General features: G+C 44.4%; 2 protein-coding genes across 3 annotated transcripts in view; one reads left to right on the top strand and one right to left on the bottom strand.

Annotated features, from left to right (window-relative positions):
- The window catches only part of LOC138965016 (monoglyceride lipase-like), a 234,316-nt gene that overhangs the window by 60,555 nt on the left and 153,761 nt on the right, over nt 1-20,000 (top strand). The gene's annotated exons all lie outside the window — the stretch shown is intronic.
- The window catches only part of LOC138965015 (plexin-A1-like), a 33,144-nt gene that overhangs the window by 2,539 nt on the left and 10,605 nt on the right, over nt 1-20,000 (bottom strand). Inside the window, exon 2 of the mRNA XM_070337139.1 lies at nt 1-95. This exon is cut by the window's left edge and continues 2,539 nt beyond it. The gene's annotated coding sequence lies outside the window, so the exon portion shown is untranslated. The remainder of the gene's footprint in view (nt 96-20,000) is intronic.

The following is a 20,000-nucleotide window of genomic DNA, read 5'->3' as shown; positions in this document are numbered from 1 at the left end:
GGAGGTGGTGGTGGTGGTTGTGGAGGAAGGGGAGCAACGGCCATCAACTGCTGAACTCGCGCTGGCATGTCTCTCCTCGTCCTGACGTCATAGTCCTGGAACACAGAAAGCAACAACTCGTAAGTAGTGATAAACAGGAAAGAAAAAACAACAACATCTAAGCTTATGAGTTCATCAGTGTTCCTGCAACGGGAGTAATACGACCATGTATCGTTGCTGTGCCGCGAAGCAAGCAGGTGCACCCAAACACGAAACAGCCAACCTGCGGAACGGACATGTGGCGGCAACTTACTGTTGCGCTGCACGTTTCGCAACACTGTGCAGCAAACCATGCTCTCTCGTGTCAGCTGTTGCAACCTCTCTCCCCGGCTTGCCATTTCCAGCACTGGCAAGGAAACCTTACATCGGCAGCAGGCGGCGGAAGGACAAGCGTGTGTACGTGTGTCAGTCCCGTGATTCCCCAACGATAGGTCTACACCAAGGGAGCAGAGAGGAGCCAGAGAGCGAAAAAATATCCACAGGGGAGAGATTGACCTTTGGGCGTTTTGGACCTACAGTCTTCAGATCTGCTTACCACGTGGTCCCGTGCGAGAAAACAATTACCAGTTATGCCACGGAGAACACGGCAAACAAGCGCATGTGGCCAACGTCCGGCGAAGGAAGGGAAACATCCAGGCAGACACGTCGCTCAAAGGTACAAAGACACCGACTGTATTACTTTGTAGGTCTCCATGTCTGTATGTCTGTCTGTGTGTATATCTGTATGTCTTTTTGCTATTATGACGAAACCAAGGAATGCACATTCACTCGCCTTTTTTCTCGACAGAATTCCACTTCTTTACTTGAAATTTTCTCCTCTTGTAAGGTGTAAGAAAATCCATGACAAAATTAGAATAAGCAAATTTCAGTCACCAAACAAGAAAGAGGTCTTCTTCTTTCAAGGCACGACTACAGCATCAACAGAACACGAAAGGTTTCAACCGTTTGCCTGACCTATCAGTAACGCCAACATGTGGTCCACCACCTCAAACCCACTTCTCCCAACGACTACCACCACCAACTACCATCATCACTTTTCTATCATCGATCCGGCAAGCACGTCGTACATCTTCCTTTACCCCCCCCCCCCTCCCTCCCCCCTCATCCAGCTCTCACCCCCCCCCTCCCCAACCTTCTCCAGTCTCCCTATGTTTCTCCCCGCGTGACGTCGCCGCGTCATCTTAGCGTCAAGACAGGATAGGATTTTCCCGCACTGCGGCCCTCCTGCTCCAGGCCCGAGACACAGACTGAAGCAAATCCCTGCCTAATGACACCCTACTATTTTCTCCCCATTACCACCAGCTTGCAGGCTTGCAGACTTTTCCTCCCAGTCTCGGTGAGTAGTACCAAAGATCTTGTACGCTGTGCGTAGCGTACAATATTTTTGGTAGTACCTCTTTTGCTTCCCCCTGTACGTAGACACTCCCATCCTTTTCTTGTGTGTGTGTGTGTGTGTGTGTGTGTGTTCTTGCCCGCCCTCGTGTCAGACGGTCCGTGTCAGGCGATGTCGTGCCTCTTCCTGTCCTTGTACTTTTTCCTTTCTGCTAGCACCCAAGGCCGGATATCCTCGTCTGCTGATGTGGGACTACAAAGTTCTACAATGTCCATCACGAACTGCGTATCTCCATTCCGAATGCTTTCTTTACAAAATCTTTCTGTCTGTATGTCTGTCTGTCTGTCTGTCTCTCTCCTTCCTCTGTCTGTCTGTCTCTCTCTGTCTGCTCTCTCTCTCTCTCTCTCTCTCTCTCTCTCTCTCTCTCTCTCTCTCTCTCTCTCTCTCTCTCTCTCTCTCTCTCTCTCTCTCTCTCTCTCTCTCCGCCCTTCCTTTCGCAAGATCTTCTTGTCCACAATTTTGAGACCGCGTCATTTTCGAATCTTCTTCGCAACATCACGGCTATGCTATAACCTTTGTTCTATTTTTGAAAACGTTCTCATTGTTGCCCTCAATTAAAACTGGATCATTAGTTTAGCTGAAGTTGTTATACAGCATAAAACTAAGTTCTTCAGAACCTTTTTAACAACATCCCATTTCAGACAGTACTTTCCTTAAGTTATTTCTGACCAAGGATCTATCTCATTCCAGATCTTTAAAGCAAGAGCTTTCCAGGAATAGCTCCTCCACACCAGACAGATCCCTTCTTCCGCTCTCATTCGCTCAGCCTGTCGTTTTCACGAATCATTGCTGGGAATATTCCAATCAGACCAACAAGTCCTATTAAAGGAATATTTTACTCGGATCAACAAATCCTACGAAAAGGAATATTTCAATGAGTCTTTCTTTTCCATGAATCAAACCTGAACATTTTCCACTCAGATCAGCGATTCCTATTAAAGGGAAAATATTATGCGACCGAGCCTTTCTTTACCGCGAATCATTGCTGGAAATATTTCACTGAGCCTTTTGAAACCACAAACCATTCCTGGACATATTATTCCAATCATATCAACAACTCCTTTTGAGGGAATATTTCACTAGGATCAACAAGTCTTCTGAAAAGGAATATTTCACCGAGCCTTTCTTTACCACGATTCATTCCTGAGATTATTTCACCGAGATTTTCTTCGCCACGAACAATTCCTGGGAATATTCCACTCAGATCAACAAGTCCTACGAAAAGGAATATTTCACCGAGCCTTTCTTCGCCACGAACAATTCCTGGGAATATTCCACTCAGATCCACAAGTCCTATTAAGGGCATATTTCACTCAGGTGAAGAAGAGGGATAGGAGAAGAATCCGACCTGAAGAGTCTTTCCGGGGGCTTGATGGACTTGTGGGACTGAGGCGGAGAGGTCTGGAGAGGCGATTGGCTTTTGATGTGCGCGCCGACAGGATCTTAGCGCTGCCCAATCACCTTAGCCGTCATCATCCCTAATTTGCCCTTGATCGGCTAGACAGGGAAAAGTGCTGGACTGAGACACGGAGGACAGAGAGAGAGAGGGGGTGGGGGAGAGGGGGGTTGGGGGAGAGAGAGGGGAGGGGGGGAGAATGGGTGTGAGAGGTGACAGAGAGAGAGAGAGAGAGAGGAGAGGAGAGAGAGGGAGAGAGAGAGAGAGCAAGAGAGAAAAGAAGATAGAGAGAGAGCAAGAGAGAAAAGAAGATAGAGAGAGAGAGAGAGAGAAGGGGGGAAGGAGAGAGGGAGAAAGAGAGAGGGATAATGGGGGAGGGACAGAGGGAGTCAGAAGGAGAGAGGAGAGAGAGAGAGGGAGAGAAAAAGGGGGAGGGACAGAGGGAGTAAGAAAGATGAAGACAAAGGAAGACTTAGATGGAAGGATATCGGTGAATGACTCAAAAGAAGACATTGGCAACCTAACGTATATATTTGGTCCTGTAGACCGTTAGAATAAAATAAAATAAGGTTTAACAAAATCCTTCTCTTTAAAAGAGCAATGCCGACAAGAATAAATTTAGGATTTTCTGAGGGGGAACTTTGGACTGAAGGACAGGAGGACCAGTATACTCCTCAGCATAACAAGCTCCAAATCCTACATGAAAACACCGGGGGGGGGGGGGGGGGGGGAACAGAAAATGATTGACATCAGAAATTGCCATATGGAAAGCAAGGATGCCAGACCTGCTCAGTCAGTGGATCAAACAAAACGACGCAAGTCCGAAAACATAACGAAAAATTACAGGTACAGTACTACGGAATTTTAAACAGACAGTCAAATACCGAGGAAGAGAAACAAAAGCAACAACAAAACGACGATGACCTCAAAGGAAGGTAAGGCAATGTCCACTAGGAATCAAATAGGGCACCTTAAAGTACTGAAATAACAGAAAATCAGAAGAATGAAAACAAGAACCAACAGCACCGAACATACCTACCCCCCAAAAAATCAAAAGAAGCAAAACAAGAGCCAACGAGCACACCAAAAGAGAAGCCCGGGCAAAAACCTGCCCGTCAAGAATAGACAGCAGGACTGTCCAGACTAGGCAGGAGAAGACTACAGCAACGAGAGACTCCGAGACTCCGAGACTGCACGCAGGAGGTACCGAGTCCGGTCAGCCAGTCAAGAGAAAAGCCTGCGTTTCCTGACCGCCTGATTGGAAGGGGGATTCAGCGCAGGGCGATGGAGGATTACCTTTCATGGCCGCTGACGAATGCGCGTGAAAGATCAAAAGGCCAAAAAAGCCGTGGATCTCTCCGCCTCTGCCAATGGTGCCAATCAGGCCTGACAAAAAAAAAAAAAAAAAGACAGAAAAAAAAGCGAAGAAATAGAGCGGAGCGGTCGCACAAATTACGGCTGTGGCATTTGGAATACCAACAGTAGATTCAGCTGTAGATAGAATGTTTTAAGGAGAAAGGGAGGCAAAGAGAGAGAGAGAGAGAGAGAGAGTGGGGGAGGGAAGGGGGGTGGATGTGGAAGAAACTGCATAGTGGGGAAGAAAAAAAAAAGACTGAGAGACAGAAGCTGCTAACGGTAACACCGTTTCAATGGTGTTAACTTTATGAGGTGTCTTTGCCGTCTGGAGAACGTCATCATCACGAACCTATTACTGCACATCTTTATAAAAAAAAAACCAGTGCAAATGTGTACCACACCGACACGTTCAATTAAAACTGACCTCAGCCCTTCCCCCTTGCCATGGTATTTTCTGTCCAAAGAAGATACCCAAAAGCTACACAGGGGTCAGTCAAAACTAAAAGTAATAAGCCCCAAAGAAATAAAGGAGCACTGCTTATAATTCTTGAGCTCAACTCTGTCACGCACTGTCAAATAAAACAGCAACAAACAAGAATAAAGTGGCAATATTATATTTTTCAGCTCAAGAACTGAAGACTTACATTTTTTTTGGTTAGAACTGTGTACATAACGTATACAATTATCAAGCCTGCATAATTGGCAAAGAGCTAATTCAAAAGAGAGACATTTTCTAATTAGCATACCTTTTCTTGACTCAGCTAAAGCAGTCTTTACACCAGCGCACAGACACAATAATTTATCAGAAGTCGTCGTCAGAAAAGAAAACACCAAATCAGAGTTAAGCTCCACCAAAAAGACGTTATTTCCTCTCTTCCTTTCTTCTGTTCAACTCCGTCGTAAAAGAGAAGCCCCACTGAGGCCACCGACGGAAATAAAAGACTTAAATCCAAAAGTTCAGCACTGACTACACACGGCGCAGTACCATTCAAGTGTTCTACTTTTTTTTTTACTCTCTCCAAATCCCTCGTCAAAGTCTCCCACCACAAAAACCACGGACGGAAATAAAAGGACTTAGTCAAAGTTCAGCACTAGATGGTACTTCCTTCAGGTCTTGGCTTCGTCAAAGCTGGGCACTAGGTATAGTACTTCTTCTTCTTCTTGGCTTTCTCAAACCACAAAAGCAAGCTAACGACCGCCACTGGAGACATTTTTGTTCACTGGTTACTTTGCAGAGAAAAAAGTATCAATCACCGCGGACTTGAGCCACTCTGGCTGTAAGATGACAAAACGCCTTCTTGGAGTGGGCTGGGACCTTGTGAAAAGCGTCACACTCTTAGCGCCACTTCCTACCATGGCGCCTCATTACACAAGGCCTACAGACTGGACCCTCTCTTGTCTCCCTTCCTTGCTCTTGCAATACTTTGTGCTGTGCTGTCTTTTGGGAGTGGGGGTGGGGGTGGGGGTGGGGAGGAAGGGGGGGGGGGGGGTAAAGAGAGGCTAGTCTACAGTATTATCTATGTTTGGGGGGAGGGGGTGGGAGGTAGGTAGGTTTGTGTGATTGTATGAGCGTTTACGCCTCTGTCCTATCTCGCTCCGGTGTGTGTGTGTGTGTGTGTGTGTGTGTGTGTGTGTGTGTGTGTGTGTGTGTGTGTGCGTGCGTGTGCGTGTGTGTAGACCGAATTGTACCTAGTCTCAAGAGTAATTTTTTTGTTAAAAAGCACTAATAGCATCCATTACTTTTTTCGATACCGCTAATCGTCTCATCAGACGACTTTATTGGTTTTATTTGTCCTGATTCCTGCCTCACCCCTCCCTTTCTTTCTTTAGTCGTTAGGTTGTGCGTGCGTGCGTGTGTGTGTGTGTGTGTGTGTGTGCAAAGACCGAATTTAACCTAGTCTCAAGAGTAAAGTCACAAAAGTACCATGTGGCATTACTTTTTTCAATACCGCGAATCGTGTCACCAGACGACTTAATCGGTTTTATTTGTCCTGATTGTTTGTCTTTATGTGCGTGGGTGCGTGCGTGCGTGTTTGTGCGCGCGCACTGATTTGCGTTCGTTCGTATGTGTGCGTGTGTGTGCGTGTGCGTGTGTGTGTGTGTTTGCGTGCGTGCATGCGTGTGAGTAGAAAGTGAAAGCATTTACTTGAGATGTGTGTGTGTCTGAGCAGTGCTAACTGGCGCCACGAATGTTTCTTTCACACAGTTTCCACACCAGTTTCGTCCTTATTTCACACGTTGAAAAAGCAAAAACATTGAGAAAGTGATATCCCTTTCAAAATGGTGAAAAATCCATCCGTTCTCTCCCCCACCCCATTCATTCACACCCCATAAAAAAATAGAAGAAAAATATAAGTTCTGCGAGAAAATGAAAAGGGAGGGGGCGGGGAATGAGCCAGGGCATAGGCAAAGAACACATGTTTTACTCATTTATCAGGAACTTTTAACGTCCTTCGCAACCCCACCCCCTCCCCTCCCTTAACTCTCAACCCCCCTCCATGCCATCCATGGACTGGGTGGTCGAGTGGTAACGCACTTGCGCTCGGAAGCGAGAGGTTGCGAGTTCGACCCTGGGTCAGGGCGTTAGCAATTTTCTCCCCCCTTTCCTAACCTTGGTGGTGGGTTCAAGTGCTAGTCTTTCGGATGAGACGAAAAACCGAGGTCCCTTCGTGTACACTACATTGGGGTGTGCACGTTAAAGATCCCACGATTGACAAAAGGGTCTTTCCTGGCAAAATTGGTTAGGCATAGATAAAAAAAATGTCCACCAAAATACCCGTGTGACTTGGAATATTAGGCCGTGAAAAGTAGGATATGCGCCGAAATGGCTGCGATCTGCTGGTCGATGGGAATGCGTGATGTATTGTGTAAAAAATTCCATCTCACACGAGATACGCGCGCGATATAAGACTTCATATAACATGCCATCCATCCACCCGGGAAATAAAAACTGTCAACCTCACGCCATAGTTAAGGCAGTTGAAGGGCAGTTTTCTGGGGGGTCTGTGAAAGCTGATCATCATGGGAGTGCGTGTTCCCCGTGTTTTACGCTCCCTGCTGCATAAGTTTTACAACTGGCTGTGGCACCAACAGCAGGTTCGGTGCCTCCATAAATTCCTTCAGACCCCACTCCTTCCTCCTTCGCCTGTCCCATTCAACCCCTTTCCCCCAGCCGAACGTTCAACTTTGCAGACGTCAGAGATTTTGTGTATTTCAAGCTTCCACATAATTATATACAGCAGAGAACCTTACCAGAACTACTGCAACACTGTCATTCAATGAGTTTCAGGCAAATAAGCGCACACAATTCATGGAGATGAACGTCGCCAAACAAAACTGACAATAACGTGTTACGAACATTAAAGTTGAGGCAGTCAATGCACATCAAACACAATCAATGACTATTTTTAAAGCATGCAAGCCAAAGAATCTGAGGTAACAATAAATAACCCAAAACCGATATACAGTGGAACCCCCCCTTTAAGACCTGCATAAATCTGACAAAATCAGGTCTTAAAAAGGAGGGAGTCTTTCTTCTTCTTCTTCTTCTTCTGCGTTCGTGGGCTGAAACTCCCACGTACACTCGTGTGTTTTTTTGCACGAGTGGAATTTTACGTGTATGACCGTTTTTTACCCCGCCATTTAGGCAGCCATACGCCGTTTTCGGAGGAGAGGGAGTCTTAAAATGGGGGTCAATTTACAGAGGTTATGAATAGAAAGTCTGAGAAAACAGGGTTTTAAAAAGGGAGGAAGTCTTAAATTGGGGGATCTGTATATAAACATCTAGGACTGTTTTCAGCATTGTTGATAACATGTTCTGTTTGATTAAGGGTATTCAGCTGGTATTTCCTTGTTTTTTACTACCTATTTTATTCATGTTTTTATTACTTAGTTAGTGGAAGAATCTTTTGTAATGTATGTGTGATGGTGTATGCTTTTAATTAGGCGTTGTTGACTATGAATGTAGATGTAAATGCTTGTATAACTGTGTTTTAATTTTAAATGTGTCAAGCGCAAAGAGCATAATTGTAAAGTTATGATGTTGCGCTATATAAATGCTCATTTATTATTATTATTATTATTATTATTATTATAAAAGGGGGGTTCCACTGTAATACATCACCAGCATTGAAGAAAAGACATGCAGCAGGGTAAAACAAAGTATTCTCCATCCTCCAATAATCGACAGGACACTGGGCACTGCCACCAGCCCCTCTCAGTGGGGTGAAACACAAGTCCATTTGACAATTTCGCGATCCCAGCAAAGTTCCAACATGACAGCCCAGCAGGAAACACGAGTCGCAAAAGCACCAGACCAGAACTGTCTGCCTTCGATTATCACATACGATCCTCCCTTGGGCCAGAGAGAGAGAGAGAGAACATATACGACCTGTCCCCTCTCTTGGCCATGACAGAAAACCTACAACCCTTGTCGCCGTACGTAGTGTGGCAAAGAATGGACGAAGCTGGTACAGAGGAATACCCATGTCAAGACTCCCCGCGTTAAGCCTTCACATCTGGTCAGAACCTTCCTTTTCAGATTCACTATCCGTAACTTAACTTCTCTAAACTAACCACCACTTTAAGACGCCCTCCCTTTTTTAGGCCTGATTTTGTGTGATTTGTTAAGGTCTGAAGAGGGGGCGGGGGGGGGGGGGGGGGGGAGGAATTTACTGTAGTCCCTGACGTGACACGTGACAGAACTGACAAAGCAAGGTGACGGAGACAGCTACATCTGTCGAGTTTCGATCCCTGCAGTACAGTCACTCTCTGCTTCTTTTGAGGTCCAAGGACCAAAGGAAAATTTGCAAACCAACCCTTTCCACTGGTCTTTTTGGACGCCAGACACGCGACGTTACAGGAAAGAAAAGATAAGACCGCGAGATCAGCAGATCACAGGCTTTCTTTTTCGATTTCCGCACAGCATTATCGCTGGGTTTCTTTCGGGTGGAGAACTAGAGTTCTGCTGGGATTTTGCAGGCAAAGAACCGAAACTCAGCAGCGCTAATAGAGGGGAACATGTCTCGGCTAAAATCCGGCATACCACATTGTGATGTCTACTTGCGATTTACAAGAAGACACCTCAAACATCTCCTGCTTGGGCAATGAACCAAATAATCTCTGAAGCGATTCGTACGACAAGGACTAAGTTTAGACTCATCAAGGCAAAGCTGAAGCAAACATAGGTCCACTAACGCTAGACTGAAGCCATCCCCTGTTGAGCACCTTACAGAATCCATTTCATGTGTACCCGTTCTTCTTCAACGTGGAATTTTCAATCTCAGTAAAAGTTGTCGTCGCGATGCTTGCCATAACAAACCCACTCTGGCTCGCTGAATCAGCACGGGCACAGATAAAACCAGAAAGCAGTAGACCAGACCTGTCTGCGTTCGATCGTCGTTTACAGGAATCTCTCTAGTGATTCAGCGTGGGGGTTCTGAACAAAAGATCAGAATCAGCAATAATCTGGTCATAATAGGAACGGAAACAATTCCACAATCTCCGTCGCCGTTTTTACGGCCAGAACCAAAGCTCGCGCATGACTCCTTGACACAACCTCGACAAAGAGGGGACCACAACGCAGCAGACCAAAGCTGTCTGCTTTCGATCGCCATCAACATTTACCTCGCCTTGGAGTCCCCCTTTTCGGGTTCTGAACAAAACGCTCCGGAATCGACAAACTTAGGGGCAATAGAAACTTGCCAGCTTTTCACCACGGTTCTGTTTTCAAATGCACCAAACAGTTTGGTGAGGTTGCAAGGAACCACAACCAAGTTTAGCCTCGTTGACACAGTAACAACAGCGCAGAGAATACTGATATGATCAGAAAACTAGCATACAACAACTACAACAGGAGCTAGGACAAGAAACTACCAGAAACCATCAACAACAGCAACAGAGATAAGACCAGACATCAAATACCCTAATAGCAGTAGAAACCAGTCGACGCCAACAACAGGAGAAGAGATAGGACCAGATACAATAGCGATAACAGCCAACGAGATAGGACGCTAAGCAACAGATATATCTAAATAAAAAGTAAAAACACCAGACACAGCAACAACAGCAAAAGAGATAGAACCAGATACTTGCGGCCAACGAGATAGGACAATAAACAACAGAGATCTAAGTAAAAAGTAAAAACCAGCAGACACAGCAACAACAGCAAAAGAGATAGGGTCAGATACTAGCGACAACAGCGGCCAACGAGATAAAATCAGACATCAGATACCCAAATAGCAGTAAAAACCAGTCGACGCCAATAACAGGAAAAGAGATAGGACCAGATACATACCAAAGCGATAACAGCCAACGAGATAGGACGATAAATAACAGAGATCTAAGTAAAAAGTAAAAACACCAGACACAGTAACAACGGCAAAGAGACAGAACCAGAAAGCAGCAGACCAGAGCTGTCTGCCTTCGATCTAACATCCAGGATCCTGACGGCGAGGCCCTTTGGTGCTCATCTGCTCGGAGTTCCCGCACAGTGCGAGAAATGGGCCGTGAAATGGGCCATTCTCCTACGGCCACGCACGCCCTCCTAATTGCCCTCAACTTCCGGTGCCGTCTGGCCCACATGATGGCCGTGGTAATGCCGCTGATGGTCTTGAGATGTAGGCTGCTGATGGTTTTTTGGCCTACCGTATAGGTAGTGGGTATAGGTTTAGGGCAAAAGTGCGCCCGAAATAACCACGTTTGGTGGCTGAAGGGTTTTTGACTAGCACCTTAAAGCCCCCTGAAACTGGAAACTACATGCCAGAACAAAAGTGTGCCGCAGACAGTCACACAATCGGATAATTCCACACTGTTGCCCAAACAGCTCAAAACTTTCCTCGATGTCTCTGAATTACAGTGGTAAACTGGGACAAGGTGTTATTTTCCCCCCAGAAAACATTACAACAAAGCGCGACATACAGACAGGAAAGTGGAAACATACATTTGCAGTTTGTGCGTAGCTATATTTATCTCACAAAATACGAGATTCTAAAATAACAAAGGTCCTTAAACGTTCAAGACCTTTGCTTGTTTACGCTCCTGGCACTCCTTCCGTAAACCACTTCGTCAAATTTCGCCAAACCCCCGTGAGTTTTGATCTGATCCGTTTACCACTCAAGGAAACTCCCACCATACAACAAACAATTCAGACATTTTACCAAATCAACTTTAAAAATAGTAGCAGGGATGGCGTAAAAAAGCGACCTCTTTTCCTCCAATTCACCTGCAAAAATAAACACAGAAATTCCTTTGCCAGAAAATGCTGCATGCGATACTTTTATGAAAAAAAACACCGTTGTCTGTTTATCTCCCTTTGGCAGCGAAATATGACAGGTAGACTAGCACACTGCACGCATGAGCAAACACATCTTCCACTTTATCGGTCACGTGGCGCGACTTGGCTCTCGCGTATCCACGCGATCTCTCGCCTTCCATTACAATGACAACGAGATTTGTGTAACCCACAGTAACCACATTGTCTGTGGAAATTGCTTTTCCAGAAAACAGTCATCCCGGTTTTAGCCCTTTTATCAGAGCCTCCATCTTTCAGCTCGCTCGCTGCCAAACTGAGCTCATTTATGTGATAATGTCCACGAAAAAAGCTGAAAAGACGATAACGGTGTGGGAAAAACGTACACAAAAAGAAACAGAAGAGGCGGAATGTTCCAAACAAAAAAGCAAAAGCTGGGAAATGAGAGATGATGAGTTGCACACAGTCTCCCTCAGCATAACTGTTTTTGTTTCGTGGCAAGTTTTTCTACGCCAGTATGGGAGAGTGCTAAACAAAGCCATCTGTCAAAACAGCGAAATCGTACACTCGTTGTGTGCCTTGATGAGTTCCTCTCTCTGACGCGTATTCTTCCCCTGTACAATCACGACAACAACTACAGGTACTTTATCTTCCTGGCTGCCATTCAACCAATCTTGTAAGCATCATTGTAGAAAGTCTGCCTATACGCTATGAAAAAAGCAACAAATCCATAACAGCACATCCGAACAGACGAAGTGGCCATCACAGTGTGGTAGAAACAGCTCGTGTGACGTGTGCGTTCACCAAGGAATTTTTACAACGTTAATCATGCAAGATGTAATGGCAGAACAGATAAATATGACGGAGCAACTCGGGCTAGAACGCAGACCAGGGGCGGATCAGTTCATTTTATGGGGGGGGGGGGGGGTCTAAAAGTATATTGTGAAGATATTGGTGTGAAAGCGCGAAGCGTCGAGCCGACGGCGCGAAGCGCCTAGCTTGCCAGGGGGGTTCGGGGGCATGCCCCCCCCCGGAACATTTTGAAAAAAAGGATGCAAAATGGTGCAATCTGGTGCATTCTGAGGATGATCATTACCAGTTTCAGGCAGCAGATTTTGTCACTGATTAATACCCCAAACAACAACAACCCCAAAAAAACACAAAGATTCAGAATATGATGAAGAATACGATGCAATCAATTTTAAGTCTGTTTGCGAAAAATAGATTTTAATGACAACTTTAATGAGCAAACTCATTAATTAATTTTTAAGCCTCCGAGCTGAAATGCAATACCAAAGTCCGGGCTTCGTCGAAGATTACTTGACCAAAATTTTAACCAATTTGGTTGAAAAATGAGAGCGTGACAGTGCCGCCTCAACTTTCACGAAAAGCCGGATATGACGTTATCAAAGCTATTTATCAAAAAAAAGGAAAAAAAACGTCTGGAGATACCATACTCAGGATCTCTCACGTCAAGTTTCATGAAGATCGGTCCAGTAGTTTTCTCTGAATCGCTCTACACACACACACACGCACGCACACACGCACACACACACACACACACACACACACACAGACACACATACACCACGACCCTCGTCTCGATTCCCCCCTCTACGTTAAAACTTGACTAAATGTAAAAACACCCAATGAGGCCGTCTCGTCATAACTCAGGTGGAAGTGGGTAAGGCGTACAGTGTGGTAAGTCACGCAAGGTGGATGATGAAAATATTGGCCGCTGATAGCGAGACGTACGTGCCGTCATGATGGAACCCTATCAGGACAGTCTAATGGACTCAGATGCTTCTTCGTCTTCCTCGTCTCGTTAATTACCTTGTTTTAAATCAGGACGTCATCGAGACCATCCAATTCCGCCCGCTAAGCACAAGTGGGCAATTTTCAGAAAAACACATCTCATTTAAGGTTTGTTTGTTTGTTTGCTTAACGCCCAGCCGACCACGAAGGGCCATATCAGGGCGGTGCTGCTTTGACATATAACGTGCGCCACACACAAGACAGAAGTCGCAGCACAGGCTTAATGTCTCACACAGTCACATTATTCTGACACCGGACCAACCAGTCCTAGCACTAACCCCATAATACCAGACGCCAGGCGGAGCAGCCACTAGATTGCCAATTTTAAAGTCTTAGGTATGACCCGGCTAATTTAAAGGTGGAGATTAACTAAGCCAGTCGTAATTTTTCATTGCTTCGTACGTCTTTGTTTCTTGACCGATACTCTTGATTTTAGTACCGTTGTGTTCCTAAGACTGTGCACTTTACTTTGACTTAAAGCCGCACGAAGCAATTTAAAACTGCGACTGTCGTACGTCACAGTTACTTTATCTCCAACTTAAACACAGCAAAGCGAACCTTGGACGACAGCCACGTCTTCGTTCTACTTAGTGCGTTTTTAATTTTTGTGTGGGTGGTCAAATCGACGTCAAAACTGGAGGTTTATGTTCACGTGTTTGTATGAAACTCACCAGTACTAGTATAGGGCACGAGGTGAAGTAAAGATACAAAAAAGAGGCCAATGACTCTTCATACATCTCCTTAGTTACACGAATATTTTGGGAAACAGCTGATTTACTCATACCAAGGATAGATCATAATTATGGCGTGTCACTGTCTCGTATGGCAAGAGTAAATCAACTACGCAGACAGACAACTGGTACCGAATTACAAAACGTAATTTTGCCTCCATCGGTGAAAGACATGCCCGATAATCAAAAGTTAACACATAATTATGCCTTACATTTTTCAGAGCTATGGCGTGTCTGACGAGCATTTCTCGAAACGGGGCCATCTCAGTAACGCACTGTTTTGCAGGAAAGTTTCTGCAGAACACAGTTAAGTGAAACCCCTTTTTTAAGACCTTTAAGACTCCCTCTCTCACCCTTCCCCTTCTCTCTCTCTCTCTGTCTCTCTCTCTTATGAAACACAATATTTTACTATGATTATGTTGTATATGGACGCATACCCTTCAGAAGGGGCTCTGGCCTAAAACTGAATAAACTTTCGTATTCGTATTCGTATTCTCTCTGTCTCTCTCCCTCTCCCTCTCTCTCTCTCTCTCTGTCTCTCTCCCTCTCCCTCTCTCTCTCTCTGTCTCTCTCCCTCTGTCTCTCTCCCTCTCTGTCTCTCCCTGTCTCTCTTTCTTTCTATGTCTCTCTAATGTGTTGAACAAGGCCGTAACGAATAAGGTATTGGAATCACGCAATAGGGGACTTTACGCAACAAAAAACCCATATCATCAAATCTTTTTCTCTCTCTCCAATTTTTGTCTTCTTTTTTGCTGTTTTTGCCACAGCGCGCCAAAAAAAAAAAAAAAAAAAAAAAAAAGTCTAGGCAGAGTGTCAGATGTAAGTCGGCCATTTTGATCAAAAATAGGGGAGACAAAGTGGCAGGGGGTGAGAGTTCTCTACCTTAACACAGGAAGCGGACACTAAGGTAGGAGTCTGTAAAGAGAGCAAGCCTTTTTGGCGTGATCTCCCGCTAAATGTCAAGCACGATCAGCCTCAAAGATTAGGACAAAGTTACATTCTGTCCCATCCTCCACTTCTCAGACCACATTAGGAGGAGAAAAAAATCATAGCAGATAGAAAAGAAAATCAAAAAATACTATGCTCCTCGCCCGCCCCCTACCCGCTTCATTTTGCAGTACTGTACATATGTCAAGCAGGTCAGCAACTTTCTGACGAACATTCAGCAGATGAGAAAAGGAGCAAATGGGAAAAGGAAAAAAATAAGAAAAAAAATAAAGAAAGATAAGAGCATGAAAAAAAGAGAAGAGGAACTGAAGACAAATTGTGGAAGGGACTTTAAGAAGAAAAACAGAAAGAAAGCACACACAAAAAATTTTTAAAAAAAATAAAAGGAAGATGGCAACAAGGATGGATGGCTCAGGCGGTTAGGAAAGCGGAGCATGTTACGCCAGAGTAACCTTTCCTTTGCCTCTTCTTACGTCCCTGACGGTTTTACGAATCGACGGTTTTCCATGGAACAGTTTAAGCCCACCCACACCTAACAAGCTGGAGGGGTGAGATTGATGTGGGGGTGCAAGTCATGTGGGATGGAAGAGAGAGGAGGATGAACGAGAGAGGAAGGTGGAGAGGGAAGGTGAGGGATTACGAAAGTCACACACACACACACACACACACACACACACACACACACACACACACACACACACACACACACACAAAGCTACGGAAATATCTTTCTTTCTTTCTTTCTTTCTTTGGTGTTTAACGTCGTTTTCAACCACGAAGGTTATATCGCGACGGGGAAAGGGGGGGGGGGGAGATGGGATAGAGCCACTTGGTAATTGTTTCTTGTTCACAAAAGCACGAATCAAAAAATTGCTCCAGGGGCTTGCAACGTAGTACAATATTATTACCTTACTGGGAGAATGCAAGTTTCCAGTACAAAGGACTTAACATTTCTTACATGAGCCAATGTCAAAAGGTGCTGTCTGACAGCTTCGAAAATCAAAGTACATCCAAAGTAAAATGACTGGTGTTTTGAGTTGCTTAACACATTCAGTATATAGTTTCTAAAGGAGAAAAGGGAAAATCTTTTACAACGGCTGTGTTATTTGGCCGTTAAGTTGAGGCTTGACGAGTGTCTCTTGTGGCATGTAAGGACATAAACCTGATTTTTTCCATTTTTTTTCTAGAACTTTCATTTCTACTGAGCTCGCATATGAGTATTGGGGTGTAGATTAAATATAATCAAGGTAAAAGCGCATAAAAGAAAGAAATTAAACATTTTGTGGAAAAAAAATGAAATTTGATAAAAAAGTGTCTAGTGTGACATTGTGACGACAAAGCTTAAATTAGCCAGAAATGGTACCAAACTTCAAAATATAGTGGTTATTTTCATTGTTTTTCCTTTTCACCGACAGTTTTTGTTCAAAACTGGTTCTTTTGTGTATCTAGTTGAACAACAACATTTTTTGGAAGCTTTTTTAAAGTTTGAGTTTTTGTGACGCAAAGAGTCACGCTAGACACGCAATTTTCAAACTTTAATAATTTCTTTAAAAAGCGGACAAATGGGACGAAAAACACACAGAACTATGTATTGGGGTTCATGCAATCATTTGGTTTAAATCCAACTGCCCAGAAAAAAGCTTATTAGCATTTTTTCTAAAACTATCGAGAGTACTCAAACACCTTGTCAAAATACGTCCCTAAAAAGCACTAATTTGCGTAATGAATGAGGAGCAGAATTTTAACTGTTTATAGTTAGTCTTTGGTTTTTCTCTGCGATCATCTTTATTCATTAATCTCTCAGAAAAACCAAAAGTTCCATCTGAGTGTACATTCAGTAAATAGTTACAGAACTTATAAAATACCTAGCGTACCCACAGCACCTTTTGACATTGGCTCACATACTGCTTGACTAAAATCTTTACAAACATTGACTATATTCTATACAAGAAACACTTAACAAAGGTAAAAGGAGAAACAGAATCTGTTAGTCGCCTCTTACGACATGCTGGGGAGCATCGGGTAAATTCTTCCCCCTAACCCGCAAAGTGCTACGGAAATATAAATTGTCTACTTCCTTTAAAACTTTCAAGATTATAGCACACGAACTGAAATAGATAGCAGCAGGAAAAGTCACAATAGAGGAGAAAAAAAAATAAATAAATAAAAGCCCGGGAAAAAACTCACCGCACGCGCTTAAATTTTACACACAAGAACAAAAGAGACACACAGAGAGAAAAAATCTCTACCACACACATCAAAAGCCAGCAAAAAGTACTATCACAGAGGACTCGAACAAAGGAACCTTTTCTTTGCAATAACGCCTGGAGGAAAACTAATAAATTCGTCCGAGTCAAGGGAAGCAACTCATCGATTCTCTCCCCATGTGGTGAGAACGCACGTGAAACTCAAGCCTTTAATTTACATCATCATACCTGCAGAAGCGAGACACCATATGATGACACAGCAAGGGGGAAAAATCTTTAAGACGCAGAACACTGTAAATAAAAGACTCTAGAAAGTACACAACGCCCTCGAGCTACTAAGACTGAAGATGCTTTCTTTTACTGACAACGAATCAGCAGTGCCATCTGCACATCACCATACCCGTAGAAGTAATTGACTAAAGCAAGGAGAGAGACACAAAAATTGAGAGAAAAAAGCATAAACAAGGATGGAAAGAAAATCCTGATGATAAAAAGAGACACTCAAAAGGAATGAAAAACACCAACCAAAACACAGAAACCGCCACAAGAAAAAATCGTTTATGTACAGTAAAGAAAATCCCAAAAGAAAGAAATACACCAACAAAAACACAGAAACCCACCACCAGTAAAATCGTTTATGTAGTACAGACAGCAAAGGCCGACCAGGATAGAAGACGAACAAAAAGTCCCACCTACTAAAACACTCATCCCTGACTTCTTTGCAACGATGAACGATTTTTTAAGACAGTGGATGCGCACATAACGCGCGTTTCCAGAACCACAAGACACGTCAGGCCAGAAACCAGACAACCCTGCTACCTCAACTGCAGATATCTATGAAGGCCACTAGTGCCACAAGAGATCATTTCAAAATTAACAATCTTCTTTCTTACTAATACGATTAACACATCGCTGAATGTTACACGGTATTTTTAATTCAGATTCCTGGTGCCAAAATGCCCCTGGAAATGTTAACCAACACTGAAAATGACAAGGAACACAGTCAATTGACCATATAAGGCAGTCTGGCTGGATAGGTCCATAAGTCAAAATGTCATCTTGGCCGGATTGACCCGTATTCCTTGCAATCATTACTCACATTTGCTAAGATCTCTGTGGTCCTCCTAATGCTTTAAAACCATAGTTTTTACCTTACAATTTCTGTCTGAGATAAGATTTCCAGAGAGTTCTTTAAATCGTAACTTTCGGTACAAGTGCCCCACCATATAACCATTGTTCCTTCAAGCCTGACTCTTCGCAGGCGGTCACGTCATAGTCAAAGAAGAGAAGAGTGTGATGGTTGCTGATGGCTTTTAAACCCTCATCTGCAGCCCTTCGCCCCGAGTCTTCTCTCGGGCAGAACAGATCGGTGCAGCTGAGAGAGCCCCAGGTCCCTGGGGCCGAGAAAGTCTCCCCCATTATCTATCAAAATGATTTCACAGGGGAAGCTGTGGGGCGAAAGGTGAGCTTTCTAGCAGAAAATGGCCCGTCAGACGGTGTTGGGGAGGTGCAGGGTGGTGTGACGTAAGGACGGTGAGTGTATAGCAGTCAAAGCTGGGAGCCAGCTGAGTCTTTCGCGTTACCTACCGCCTTCTTATAGTTGGTAGTCTTGATGGGGCGTAATTAACCACCTTCTGTTTTTAGCGGCGGTCGGCCTACTCACCCCACCCTCTCTCTCTCTCTCTCTCTCTCTCTCTCTCTCTCTCTCTCTCTCTCTCTCTCTCTCTCTCTCTCTTTCTCCCTCTCTCTCTCTCTATCTCTCTCTTTCTCCCCCCCCTCTCTCTCTCTCTCTCTATCTATCTCTCTCTCTATCTCTCTCTCTCTCTTTCTCTTTCTCTCTCCCCCCCCCCTCTCTCTCTCTCTCTTTCTTTCTCTCTCTCTCTCTCTCTCTCTCTCTCTCTCTCTTTCTCTTTTAATTTTTATTTTGTTATACCTTTCCCCATTGTTTTTTTTATTTTTATTTTAATTTTTTTTTTTTTTTTTTTAAATTTTTTTTTTTTATAAATTCTTCATATTTGTTCTTTGTTTCATGTGTGTATCATAGTAGGGACTAGCTGTAAGAAAGGACCATATGGACCTAATGCTATCATCCCTCGGTAATAAAGTTTTCTCTCTCTCTCTCTCTCTCTCTCTCTCTCTCTCTCTCTCTCTCTCTCTCTCTCTCTCTCTTCGCTCATAGCACTTTAACTCCGTTAATTGCCATCTGTTTTGTCTGCAATCTTGTAGACTTGCTTGATCACGCGTGCAATTTACCTTGACAGATACCTCTTTATTTCGTATCACATTTTCATCTTGTTATACCTCTTTTCCCTGTAGCCTAGGCTATTAACTGTTAACGCTTTCAATCTTCCATAAGTCTTTTTATCCCTTCTTCAGCTGCCTTGCTACCCCCTCCACCCCCGCCCCCCCCCCCCCACCACCACCATCACGGCCGCCCCCTTCACCATCTCCACCTAGCAATTGTCTGCGATGTTCCCACAAGCCTGTGGGATAAGAAAACCGTGAGGTTTCCATGAAGTGTGTTACATGCGGGAACAACTGTCACCTTGAGTTGAGCACACAGCAATTAGTGAGACAGTATCGGAGAAGACGACCCGCACAATTCAGTTTTCCCTTCTTCCGTTTATAGACGCTGTGACCCAGTCTGCCTGTCTCCCACTGCCCTTTTGCCTGTGTTGTTCTCACTGTCCTTGAATGCTACTAGTTGCACGTGTAGAAAGAAAGAGAAAGAGAGAGGGAGAGGGAGAGAGAGCGGGTGTGTGTGTGTGTGTGAGAGAGACTGAGAGAGAGAGGGAGAGAGAGCGGATGTGTGTGTGTGTGTGTGTGTGAGAGAGAGTGAGAGAGAGTGAGAGAGAGAGAGAGAGAG

The sequence above is a fragment of the Littorina saxatilis genome, linkage group LG4, assembly GCF_037325665.1.
Source record: "Littorina saxatilis isolate snail1 linkage group LG4, US_GU_Lsax_2.0, whole genome shotgun sequence".
Classification (NCBI taxonomy): Eukaryota; Metazoa; Mollusca; class Gastropoda; order Littorinimorpha; family Littorinidae; genus Littorina; species Littorina saxatilis.
The sequence above is the reverse complement of the archived record's forward strand: the minus strand, read 5'-3'. Positions and strand labels throughout refer to the sequence as shown.